Source organism: Thunnus albacares, chromosome 3, assembly GCF_914725855.1.
Source record: "Thunnus albacares chromosome 3, fThuAlb1.1, whole genome shotgun sequence".
NCBI classification, from domain to species: Eukaryota; Metazoa; Chordata; class Actinopteri; order Scombriformes; family Scombridae; genus Thunnus; species Thunnus albacares.
In genome coordinates, this window is record NC_058108.1 from 1,513,081 (window position 1) to 1,526,720 (window position 13,640).

At 41.9% G+C, this 13,640-nt stretch overlaps 1 protein-coding gene across 13 annotated transcripts in view; it reads right to left on the minus strand.

Moving 5' to 3' along the window:
• The window catches only part of LOC122978735 (nuclear factor 1 X-type-like), a 111,828-nt gene that overhangs the window by 76,952 nt on the left and 21,236 nt on the right, over positions 1-13,640 (minus strand). Inside the window, exon 1 of one of the 13 annotated variants that reach the window (XM_044345692.1) lies at positions 3,349-3,600. The exons of the other annotated variants lie outside the window; for them this stretch is intronic. The gene's annotated coding sequence lies outside the window, so the exon portion shown is untranslated. Of the gene's footprint in view, positions 1-3,348; positions 3,601-13,640 lie in introns of those variants that run through there. 13 annotated transcript variants of the gene reach the window in all.

A 13,640-nucleotide genomic window follows, 5' to 3' on the forward strand; every position in this document is an offset into this window, starting at 1 on the left:
CGTCATTAGCCAAATAGACAAGTTCCAATCTAGTGCAAAGGCAAAGTCCAGAGGATATTAATTTTACATGCATCCAATCCAGACAGCACCCGCCTTCTAAAAAACCCCCGCACATACCCCCCCCCCCCCCCCTCCTCGCTGCCTTCGTCACCAGCGTGGTCACAGCCATCCCAACAAACCAGCTCGCTCTCCAACTGCATCCCCCCGCCCTCCCTCCTCCAGAAACACCCCTCTCTCTCCTGCTCTCTCTCTCTCTCTCTCTCTCTCTGCTCGCGTTACACCACCTTGGCATGGGATGGCATGAGAAAACACAGGCCCAAAATCCCACTAGACCCTGAGACCAGCAGCTGCTCCTGGATTTACCACACAAACAAAGAGAGGAGGGGGAAGAAAATGCCCGTTACCCCCACCCCCCACCACCACCACCACCCCCCCCCCCAACAAAAAATACCATCCAAAAACATGCTCTCCTGTTTCAAAATGCACTCTCACATCCAAACTGGCCCCTTCTCTCCCTCACTCTTTTTTTTTTTTTTTTTTTTGTGTTACTCCACTTTAATAGCCCCGACAGCACAGACACAGAAACACATTAAAAGTTTCTGTTACCAAATTAGACAGCAATCCCATTTGCTGCTGAGAGACAGGATTCAATGGACAATGACAGCTAGAACTGCTGCGGTGGACGGCTCCATGTAAGTAGCCTATACATGCTGAGCTGTTTACTACGGCGAGTGGATATTAAAACTGTAAAACTGCCTAAAAACAGGCTACACCGCTTCTCTGTCATTCACAGAGCTTAGTCTAATGCGTTCAGATATGCTGGTCTTTGTAGTAATGAATAGAATTATAGTTTCCTACAGCAGCCAGTAAATTGCCCATATTTTCATCGTGTTGCATTATGAAGTACACAATGAGACATAATTGGGAATGAACAACAGCAGAAAGTGAGGGAACAGTGTTGTATAGCTGCCCTGGCAAGCACTTTGTCTCATCCTCATTGGCTGACCCACGTGACCTCAGAGGACCAAGCTGTGCCCAGTGCACCATGGGAGAAATATTTGAGAGACAAAGGCTCTCACCACGGATCAATTCAATATAATCTGAAAAATAATATCTGTGTGATGGCTTGATGAAATACGCATGGCCAGTGCTTTTAAATGTCATTCTTCCAAATGACAAAAAATGAACACATTTATGTCGTCCAAATTACATGATTTAGTTCATGAGGCTCACAGGAATTATAGAGACATTGTCAAAACTGGAATCTCGGCATTGGGCAGCCACAAAAAGCTAACTTGTCATGTGGCAAAGTTGAGGGCCCGGCCATTTGATTGTGGGTTGAAGCCCCCTGCTGTGCAATGGGACAGGCTGTCTGTGTGAACACTCTACAAAGGCCAGAGTCCTCTGGTTGGCTCCCAGGACCATCAGATTTAGCCTGGCCTGCTCCCTCTGTCAGTGTCTGACAGAAAAGCCGCAGCCTGGATGACTAGCTGGTCCACTGACTGGCTGGCAAGCTGGCTGTTAGGCTGGCTGGGTGAATGACTGTTTGGCTACCAGGGTGGGTAGCTAGCTGGCTAGCCCGGCCTGACTGACTGGCTCGTCACTGCTACTGCAGGGGGGTGGGGTGGGGTAGGGGGTGGGGGGGGTGGGGGGGGTGCAGACCCCATCTGGACCAGGCCGAGCCGGGCCGGGTGCCGATTGTTCATGCTAACATACGCCTGCCTCACACAGCCACACTGAACACGAGAAAAATGTAGGAATGAGAGGAGATGACAGAAGCAAGAAAAAAAAATATGGGCAACAGGAAGATGAGGAGATGGAAATAAAGAGGATATGTGTGTTTGTGTTTGTTTTTGAGGAATAATGACTGAGGTGTGCTTGTCACTTATTTGAAAAGACCGAGGGGATCGAGACTTTTTGATGAATGGGGAGCAGACAAAGAAAACCAGTGATATGTGCCAAGTATTGCTGTCACTTCCTGTAATATCATCATGCCATTACTGACAGGCAAAATGATAATAACCAAGATTACTATCAGGGAAATCCAAACCTCCCCTTTGTCCATTCAAACTCGCAACACATTTGCTTTTGTAGCTCCAGCCCTGCAACATTTTTTCCGCAACATAACTCTTTTTAACTCTTTATAGAACAAAGAGGATGAAAAAGTGACAAGAGCCTTATTATGATACGACAAATTAATCCGTATTATTAAGCAAATACTATTTGTATGAAACATGTAATCCTTCCAAAAAAAAATCCCCATTTTTAAAATCACTCATTTAAATCCATTTTCAAGCCTATTATGATCGTAAACTGGACCAAATGCAAAATTATACACAACAGCATAACATTGGCTTTGAGGTCTGTGCACAATTTGCAGCTAAGGCAAGATCTTTTTATGATTTTGGCCAAGAAATGAGTCTGTGTGGCACCCTACTATTTAATGTGTCATTTTTTGACATTTTAAAACCCACATTTCTTGCAGCTCATTAAAGAAGGTTTCTCCTGTTTGCCCAGAGTTCTTCGGGGCAGAACGGGAGGTGGCAGTTTTTCAGGCCTCGGCCTCTGGAGTCTCTACATATCTGCTCTGCAATAATTTGAGTGAGAGCTCATCTTATCTCTGCATGCCATGCTCTGTCTTTCAGAAAATGACGACCTTTGTTCGCCAGGCTGGGCAAGACAATCTCCCCTCATGCCCTGAGAGCTACAACTAAAAAGGAGCAGGACAGAAATGAAAACCACCACAGGTTTTATTAACAAGGCCAAGCCTGAAGCAGCAGCAACTGCCAAAAACACAGACAAAGGAAACCTATTTCAAAAAAAAACAAAAAACCCTGAAATTGTTGTATTCAAGATTTTGGTGGTATTATACAATCAAACAAAGATTAAAAAACAGTGTTTAGGCAAATTCTCCAATTACACCAATTTGTCATGTAGACTGAATATAGAGGTTAGAGGCTAATTTGAGCAACTTAACGTTAAATATCCTAAATGCCTCACTGTTAAAAAGGCATGGAAGTTGCTAGAGTGCTGTAAAATGGGGCCTAAAAAATGCATAAGGGCACCAAATTCAGGTTTTAAACACAGGTCAGGTCCTGTTGTCGAGTTATTCTGATTATTTACCTTCTAAACAACCAACGGAATAAAGGCTGAGAGGGTTAGCTGAGACGTTACAAGTTGTCTTTCTATTTCTAACAAAAAAGGGACACATAGCAAAAAAAAAAAAAAAAAAAAGAAAAGAAGAAGAAAACCTCTGCGTGGTTTGTCCTGCTGCATAAAATATATATACCCTCAATTTATAAAACAACATAAAAATGAAACTCTTCATGTAAAATATAAGAAACATACCTCCGTCACTGTGTTCACCGGCAAATTCTAAGCTGCGCACCACCGGTGTAACGTTAGTTTTGGCGACCAACCGTTGGCTGTCTCTGTCTGTCTGAATCATAACGGCCTGTTTGTAAGTTACTAACTATTTTTATTTGTTAAACAAACTAAATGTCTTGTTCATGAGAGTGAAACGTCTCTAAATATCAGGTATGTTTGACTGTAAAGCGCCTCTTCGTCTCACGCGGAGGAACGCGCTCCTCTCCGCCTGTTTAGTCTCGAGCGGCCTACGTTGAGGAAAAAGGGTCAAAATTAATCCCACCGGTCGAATTGTAAAAGTCGAAATGTAATTAAAAGGAGGTGGACTTGTAGTAGAGCTAATACATAAAAGCAGCGTAAGGTATGACGTCAGTGAAAGCAAGCATTCATATAAATTTACACATTTACACAAAAGCGTTTCTGCAGCTCTCCTCTTTAAGTTATTGCAGACTATTAATGTTGCCTAACGAATGAACATTTTTACATAAACTCTTCACACCTGTGTGTAGCTACATTTCATATCCACCTTCCTGTCTGTGGGCTATATTTGCATACATTTTATTTTAATAGCCGTAACTTGGGCCTGTTTCTCTCACACTGTGTCAATAGATCTAATGAGCAATTTACCTGAATTGCATTTGTAGTATTAATCTTAAGTATGCAAATAAATGCCAAAGGAGCTGACATCTGTATCAAACATGTGGGGAGAAAGATCACGCATGGTGAGGACTCGTTGGTTGTGAGTCAAGAAATATTAAATTTGTCCTCACTGATGTGTGCAGAGCTGCAGACACGAGGACGTTAGCCATTATGTTAAAAACACAAAGGTCACTTCTTTTATTTTTATTTTTGTCATATTCTTAAACTTTTGATTCCAGCAAACAAAATCGAATTAAAAAAGGAACAGAGTAGAAGAAAGAATAAATAACATAAAATAAAAAAAGTCCAACTGCATCAAACCAGTTTAAAGAGCTTTACAACAGGTCTTATTTAAATTATATTAATAAACTCACCTCCTTCATATTTCTCATTGATATGACACTATAATACGTCATTGTATTATTACCACCAACATGACCTAAATTATGTAAATTAGTTAAAAAAAAATGTGAGTATTTGATAAAAAAAAAAATTTTGAATCCATTTTAAAGCCCATAAATAAATAGTACTATTAAATAATCAACAGTGAAATCATGCAAATATAATTTGAAATGCTTTTTTTTTAAACAAAGGGACCATTTTTAATTAAGATTCTTACTCAAACATAATTTTAATCATAACATTTAATTATAATCTTTTTGCAGTTTCTTTTAAAAATTCAACATTTTAGTAATAATCTCAAATTGCTTTGTTTTCTTATTAAGTAAATAAATTGTCATACGCTGAACTGAATATATAAATAAATATATAAATATATATAAAATCTTCTGTAATAATAATAATTATTTTGGTGAAAATAACAATAAGAATAATGATTTTATTTTTCCTTATATTTGCTGGAAGAATAGGAAAGCCACAGACATGTTAACCTTTTACTCTTTCAACATTTTATTTTAGCAACATTTAGTCTTAAAATCTAATTACAAAGACATGAGCTAAACTTAATTTAAAGTTTATAGAAATGCTACAAGCATGTTACTGAAGGCCATATTTGTCAGAGAAAATTGTATTTGTCTCACACACAAGCTTTTTTGTTAAGGTCTAATCAAGATCTGAGGAGGAAACAAACACACACACACACACACACACACACACACACACACACATAAAGCTGATGAAGGTTACAGCGTGTCAGGACATATCTGGAATTCAACTCTGACATCTGCTGTGTAAAATCACATATTGACAAGTACCGTGGTGATGTAAGGGAAAGACTGTGAGAGATCTGAACTATTTTCCCTTTGTGTATATGTGTGTGTGGTGTGTGTGTGTGTGTGTGTGTGTGTGTGTGTGTGCTCAGGCTACTCTTGATAGCCTGCAATAATTTAGATTAAGTATCGTGAGCTGTCTGTGCTTTGCATATAAATATAATAAAAAAAAATGAACGATTGCCTCACTGTTCTAAATTTTACATAAAACAGGGACCTCAGACCATTCGAATGCAGCACAGGCTTTGTGCCATTCCAGCCCTCTCTGTTCAAAAAGAAAAAGGAAGTAGTAGAGGGTTGAGCGAAGTTTCCATGTTTTCTTCCCATGAGGAGTGCAGGAAAAGTAAGGTACGCGCAGAGCAGGCCAGTCTGCAGAGTAACACCCTCCCATTAAGAGGTGATGGGTAAGTAACCTCACAAGCCTCAGGGATATGAAATAATTACGGACATGTTGACATAAACCGCTATTTCCTTGGAAACTATCATGAAATAGAAAAAAAATAAGAGTTCATTTTTCTTCCTCTTTCATTCACTTATTCACTCATTGAAGCCCACACACATGCATTCACACAGAGAGCCACATTATTCCTCTTAAAAAATTTCCTCCTTAAGTTCTCATCACTGCCAGTCCTTCACATTTCCATCCAGCTCCAACCTATTCATCCATTCTACTGCCTGGAAGAGGAAAAAACTTTCCCTCTGTCTGCTCTCTTCCTCCCATCGGCACAGATTGATGTTAAAAGTGTGTCTGCGCATCGTTTGTAATTACGCCTGTTTACACACTGAAGCATTACTATGTGTGAAAGTCTGGAAGCCATTTGTGGCATGAGGCTGAGAAGGAAAGACAGCGCGAGCAAAGCTTTAAACAGCTCCAGAGACACAAGGACTGATAGCAAGCCGGGGCTTCTGACATGACTGCAGACCTGAGTAATTTTATACTCAAATATGCTTTCCCATTTGTGCGATGGATTTGTCTGGGCAGACGGTTTCAGCCTCAAATGTAAGCACATCAAAGATAAGATCAAGGGCTCTTCATGATTTTTTTATGTATCCAAAATTTATTCAGCTAGGGTTTTCTTGAGGTTTGTGTGGTTTTTCTGTGACTCTGACCCATCTGCATAAATTCTACCACATACAGTTAATTATAAACATAACTGTAACCCCACAAGTAAGTTATATTACCAATTTATATTCTGAAAATATTTAGATAGCTGAATTGAATTTGGACGACCGAAAATACATTTTGTATTCATCATTTGTTAAATATATGATGGATTTTTTTTGGCTTAGATTAGGTGGAAAGAATTCAAAACTTATACACTGCATACACCAAAATGTATTGTGGGAACTGAAAAAGACAGCTGTGTGAAATATTATACATTTGCCCCTCATAATGCAAAATGGTCTGTTAATCTTGATATCAGTACCGTCAATTAGAAGGAATGTTTCTTTTAGGGATGATGTTATCATGGTATAAATAAAACTGGGCAAAATTATAGATTTCAAACTAAATTAGGAGATTCTGGCGCTGCATGTTACAAACAATGATTTAATAAAAGCATTTCAACATGTGACTGCAGCTAGATGGGGCGGTATAAGGTTACATGCAGGCATACAGTATAAGTAAATACATATAAACTACCGCGTATGTGTGTTTACATTACAAAGGTTTCTGTAGCGTCACCATGGCGAATACACACACATGAACTGACTCACACACAGACTCACATACTGTTGGTGTGGCATTTTCCAACAGGACGTTGCAGTAAAACTGAGAGTGCAGCGTTTCCCCTCAAAAAGGGCGACCGTTCCTGATGAGGTCAAGTAGCCGGTGTGATACTTGTGTGTGTGTGTGTGTGTGTGTGCTGGTGTCTTTGCGCAGGGTGGCAAAGTGTGTCAGCTTTCCTGCTTCAACTATACAGGGAAGGCGAGCGTCTCACACTTTCTGTCTCACTCCCAGCCGAAGCGCATGCTGCACACACCTACAGTGTTCCAGTCGGCACATGCCAGCGCCGCACACTGGCTACCATGCCCTGCCTACAGCTGCAGCGAGGGCTTTGAACCTCATGGTTAGCAAATACAGCAGGAATCAAGCAGATAATGAAACCCGATATCCCCTGCCCTCCATGCCCTGCACCAACAGCAGCCAAGGCCTGCTTCTCCTCACACAAGAGATGCACTATTGAGAGACTTTCTCTCTCACTCTTTCGCTCCCCCTCATTCTTTTATTTCTCCCTGGTCCTCATTCTGCCAGTCGGCAAGGCGAGATGCCAACCTCTCCCCAAAGCCGGGCAGAGTGCCCTTACCCTTTATTCAAATGCTTCACCACTAGCTCGACTCACACATTCATTTTGTGCGCCCCACCGTCACCTTCCCCTCCACTCCTTCATTTATTTCTTTCACCTCTTACTCTGCAATCTCTCTCTCTCTCTCTCTCTCTCTCTCTCTTTTTCCCTTTCCGGTACTCCATATTGTTGCTCCACTTCTACCGTGCCTCCCTCTGTTTTTTTTTTGTTTTTTTTTGCTGCTTCACCCTCTCACTTCTCGTAATTGCCGGTGCTCTCTCTATCTCGATTGCTATCCATCTTCTAGCATCTCTCACTCCCCCACACGCCTTTCACTGTGGAACTCCCTCTCCCCTCTTTTTTCTCGCTGCCTCGCTCTCACACAGCTTGACTCACCCAGACTCAAACTTGTACACTCATTCCTCAGCCAGTGCCAGACAGGCAAGTGCAGAAACTCCCTTTGCCCTCTCTCTCTCTCTCTCTCTCTCTCTCTCTCTCTCTCTCTCTCTCTATTTTTCTTCTATCTCTTTCACTCTCTCTCTCTCTCTCTCTCTTGCACACACACACACACACAGCCACTCATGCCGCAACCCATGCCCTGGTACTTCCCTTAAAGGGAAAGAATCTCTCCAATAAATTATACTTTGTCTTCATCTGCTGCAGTTTGTATAACCATTATTATATCTGTCAGTATTTAGTATTAAATGTATAATTTGCAAGAAGCCAGCTGGCGTATTACTCCATACCTTCAATGTGAATTTATTCCCTATTTTTTGTCTGATTGATTGCTTCCTTGATTGTTTAGCAAGGTATTTGTGGAGTACGCTCTCCATTCACACGAGAAAAGATACAGGGTGCAAATGTTTAAACATGTGTTGGGTCATGTTTACATGCCTTCAAGGCATCCATTTTTTTCATATCTTGAAAAATATGGTATAATGCATATTGTCCCAAATTAACACGGCACACGGCATATTCATAAACGATGGGTGTAACTAATTCCTATCCTGACTATTAAGAGTTATTAACCATGAGAGGAGATTCTGCAACACTTGGCTTTATAAAACCCTTTTAAAACCTATTATTACAACTCATAACTCTGTGGTTGTTAAGCTGGAAACAGCGTTTTTTTTTTTTTCCGTTCCTGAAAAGGTGACATTTGTGGGAACACAACAGAAATATTGATAGAGTTTTAATTTAGCAAATTACTCTTTTTGTTTTGTTTTTATATGGTGTAATTTAGAATCATGGGAAATCTCTGCAGAAGTCATTCAATCTACACAGGAAACAAACAAACTAACAAAAGTGAGTTCTCGAAATAAAAAAAGAGCCAAACTTCTTAGCCTGGCGACCACAATATATAATTTACAACTAGAACGCTGAAAACGTCTGTGGCATGCTACTTTGGAGATGGGAAAACAACCCTGTTATATTAGCATCTCAATTCAGCTTCAGTGAGCTTCCTATCAGGAACACTGAAGCTTGCAGATTTAATTCTGCTTATCATGTGAGCTGGAGTTTTGCCTGTGCGGGATTGGCGCTGCGAGGGTTAAACGGTGCCCGCTCCCTGTGGCATGATATGAGCTGGGCCTTTTGCCTGTGCACTCTGCCTTGTCTGTGCTGAGTTGGTAGTGTTAGGGGTTAAGAGTGGGTGGCTGCTCCAAGTGGCCTCCTATCCGACTTTGATCTCATTAGGGTTAAAAGGTGTCTGTTCCAAATGGCTTCCTGAGAGCCGGGGTCTTAATCTCTGCTATGCTTGACAGAGTTTGGGTTAAAGGGAGACGAGCTCTTGATATGGCAGCGAGTTATGCATGACTCTGAGCTGGCAGTGTGAGGGTTAAAGGTCGCTCTGCCCATTTTGAGTGGCATTCCCTGTAGGGCAAGCACCACGCCAGGCCGGAAGAAACACAGAGGACACAGACAAACACATGCGAGGCGAGAAACAAAGACCCTTCACAACCACACGCACACACAGAGACACGTGCGCACACACAATAGCTAAATCATTTTTGAAACTTTCATTCTCTCAAACCAGCGCTTTCCTTTTTTAAGAGATGAATCCGGCAACAAAGCAAAAGAGGGGGGGGGGGGGAGGACGGCAGACAGACACACGATGCAGACGGGCGCCTCTGGGAGAGTGTGTGTGCAGTTATCTCTTCTGTGACCACGCTCGTTGGCTTCCCTAGCCTAAACTACCACCTCGCTCAGACCTCAGGAGCACCACAGTACCACAGGCAGACAGCCATAAGTACACGTCCTTAGAGGGGACATAAAATGGAGGAAACCCACCTCGATAAAACGGCACCTCACAAACAAGAGAGGGAAAAAGAGGAGTGAACAAAAAGAATGTGCTGTATCATGATCCATTCTTCAAATTAGGTTTGTGTTGCATTTATACCAAAAAATTTAATTTTTGCATTATCATAAAATGTGAAAATGTGTCTGTGAAAAGCATTTATCTGCCTTCCAATTTCTTGAGTGCAGCATAATTAAAACAAAAGAACAGCGTATGTTTTTAGGCTATATGGTAATGAGTGACAATTGCTTAATTGCATCTAGTATACTTTTTACTGTCCCTTAGTTACCTAAAAGTGCCTCACAATTGTGGTGAGAGCTGGAACAGCATGTAAGTGAAATATTGTACACGTGTAGCCAAATGTGCCCTTGCTGACCTCAGATTGAATCATGCCAGATTTTTTTTTTTATTTTCTCTCCTTTACTCCTGCTTAGCTTTCCTGTTGTATGGTTAAAAAGAACAGGAAAAACATTCCCTTATGTAATAAATATTCTACTCCTTCTGTGTTATTTTGCAGCGAATAGTAAGTAGAGTGTTTATCAACTCTCAGCAAAACTGGTCCGGTATGAAATACCAGTCAGTCTCCATTTATAAATGTGATTGTATGAAAAGATAGTATCACAGAAAAGTGAGCCAGAAGGAGAGAGCTGGACTGAAAGCAGCAAGAGCTGCCACGTCAGATGCTGCTGAGGCTTCTTGGATGTCAGGACTGAAACACACACACACATACACACACGCAGTGTAGACACACATGCAAACTCAGTATGGCCTGCACATGCACAGATCCTCACACACACACACAAACTCATAGAAGGGGTTTGCCTTTGCGGTGCTGTTTAGGGAGTTGGAGTCATCAGCCAAGCCTGACACCCCTGCTCAGTGTAGCCATCACCGCTGTCTCTCTGTGAGTCAACATGGATGGAGCTGCTCCATCAACAACACACACACAGGCCCTAATAATAAAACGAGCAAATCCCTCACTCCAGTTTGCCTGCCACACGCCAGAAAGGGCCTGCCCCGGGTCTGATCATATCCTGTTAGGATCGCTTCTGGATTTGCACTTATCATTTGGTTACACTCTTCATGCATTTGAATAAATGTGTTGTTGTCCTGTGAATTGCAGGACAGTATTTGAATGCTCATTTTTTAAATCTTTATTTCACTTTAAACTGTGACAACCGAATTGTAACACTGCTATATGCAAAATATTCAAACATTCATCTACATGCACAATGGAAACAGCACAGTGTGCTCTGGATTCTGTTTTGAGGGACTACGTACGGGGAAATGTGGGCAATATTCAAGCTCTTAGGCTGTCAAAAAAAAAAAAATCTGATGCAAAATAGGATTTGGCCTCATCTTTATTTAGGCTAGCTTTCCAATTCCTGGAGAAATTGCATTATTGAATACAACAACGCCATTGTTTCAGCAACATTTTGAGGGGCTTTCAGCTTTATGTATTTCCAGAGAGGAAAATCAAAATGGGAACACCGTTTTTCAATCTGAAGCAGAGACAAAGCTGTCAGAGATTTGATTCTCCAGATAGCACTTGGCACCATTTGCCTCCTCTAAGTACTAATACTAGTAATATGGTTATGATACATTAGCATTCCTTCACATCACCAAAGAAACCCAATATGTGTATATCAAGCATTTTAGTCAGTGGAGGAAGAGAGAAGAAACAGAGAGAGAAAGGGGAGGAGGAAAGGAGGGGGGCGGGGGGGAAGTCAAGAAGATGGAGAGTAAGTCAGGTAAAGGATTAGCATTAAGAGGCGATAGGAGGGAAAAAGTTGCCTGATGAGTAACATTCCAACGGACAAAGCCTGGTGAATGGTGAAACTGTTTTAGATTGCTTGCGCTGTTCTCAGGAGAGGCAGGCAGGGAGTAAGTAAAGTGGCTTTTAAGCTCACCAAATCCAACATATCCCAGATAAGACTGAGGCTCTTCCTGAGGGAACGAAAAGAGAGGAGTAGCGGAGGGGGCTGGAAAAAATGAGGTGGAGAGACGGTTGAAGTAAAAGACATAATGAGACAGAGAGAGTGGGGGTTAGCTGAAGGATGGGGAGAGAGTGAGATAGAGAAAGGCAGACACAGATAAGCGAACGCGTATGAAGAGCAAAAGGAAGAGGGGAGTTTCAGAGAAGAAGATAGGAATAGAGTGTAAGGAAAGTGAGAGCATATTTTCAGATGAGAGCACATGTGAGCTTTGGTGTTGGTTGATCCCATCTCATACAGCAGAGGGAATGAACCCAGAGACACTGAGCAGCCCTGCCTGTCTCTCCAGCAGGATTTTATCACCTGCGTGAAAGGCGGCTTGAATACACACTAACTAACGTCATCAATCTCTGCTCTGTCGCAGAGGGAACCTGCACAAGCCTTTTATGTACTCTTACGTACTCTGCTTATGTTATGTTTTGATCGAGACAGATTCATAATGCAGAGGTGCAGTAATCCTTTGACATACACATGTAGAAAGAATGACAGCGCTGTGGTGTTTGATACACACACTTTGCCAAAAGAAAAGTTGCTTAATTTTCTATTTTCTGTCTGTAACAAGCAAGCAAAAACTCATAAGAGACACACTGAAGAATACATGCATGTGCATAAATGTGCAGACCTGTCAGATGTCTGCTGGTACATATTGCTAAGTTGCATTCACCTTTATTAGACTCAAATGTATTTCTGCCCCTGTAATTGAATTAATTTGCCCTTTGATGTGGGTTCTTCCTGTGCATACTGTACATATGCTGTTAAACCACATGGTCCATACATACACATAAAGCGACAGGAGACAGGTGCACACACACACACACAGGCCAGAACGCAGAGTCAACAAACAAGGGTCAGTTTTTAATCATCCCTAGTTTGTTTATTTAGCAGTGGTCAGGTTTTCGCTTGTAAACCTCCCAAACTCTAAAATTCCTCCTTTTAGACTCCAGAGGGAACATTCAAACAGTATTAATTCCTCTTGCTGGGAAAAGGGACAGCCTTTTCCCGGAGCAATCCATAACATCTGAATATAAAAATAAATACGAAGAGCGGGTGCGCTCTTAACCCCAAAGTAAGGAGGGAAAAAACCTGCCGGGAAGTTTGACGGCAGTGTATGTTTTTCCTGTTTCACCAGTGTCTGGGACAACATCTTTCACTGTGTTGCAGTCCACTACCAATATTTCTCTTTCTCCCTGTCTTTCTTTCTTTTCATCAATCTCTTGATTGAACCTTCTCTTTCTGTCTCTATCTTCACCATCTTTATCTTTACCCTCTCTCTCTCTCTCTCTCTCTTTTACTCTCTCTCTCTCTGCTGGATGCCCCCTGTGCCAGTTAACTCACCACAAGCCAGAGGGAGGACCGCAAGAATGCTTAAATCAGCATAATTAGGCCTGTGTGTACTTTAAACACACACGTTTCCCCCAAGCCTGGACCCCTGCCACCCGTACACCGCTGTGTACGCAGCCACGGCCCGTCTCTTTGAGTCAATAAACACAAACATATCAGCAGTCAGCCTCACACACGTCCACACAGTATACGCACAGACACCGAATGAAAACACACACAAAATACATATGCAATGCATGAGGTGAAAAATGATGCTGTATCCCTCTCTCACCCAGCGTAGCCTTGTCTACTGAAGCTACCTCCCTCATACAGCTGCCCCTCTCCCCCCCCCCCCGCACACACACACACACCCCCCCCCCCCTATGGCCAAACCGCCATCACCGCACTAACACAGTTTGACCCTTTACACTGTGTAGCTGAAGGGGAGGAAGCTAAATGAGTTTAATATGTTGAGCTCCACGCTGAAAAAGTTGCATGTTTGTTGAAAAAT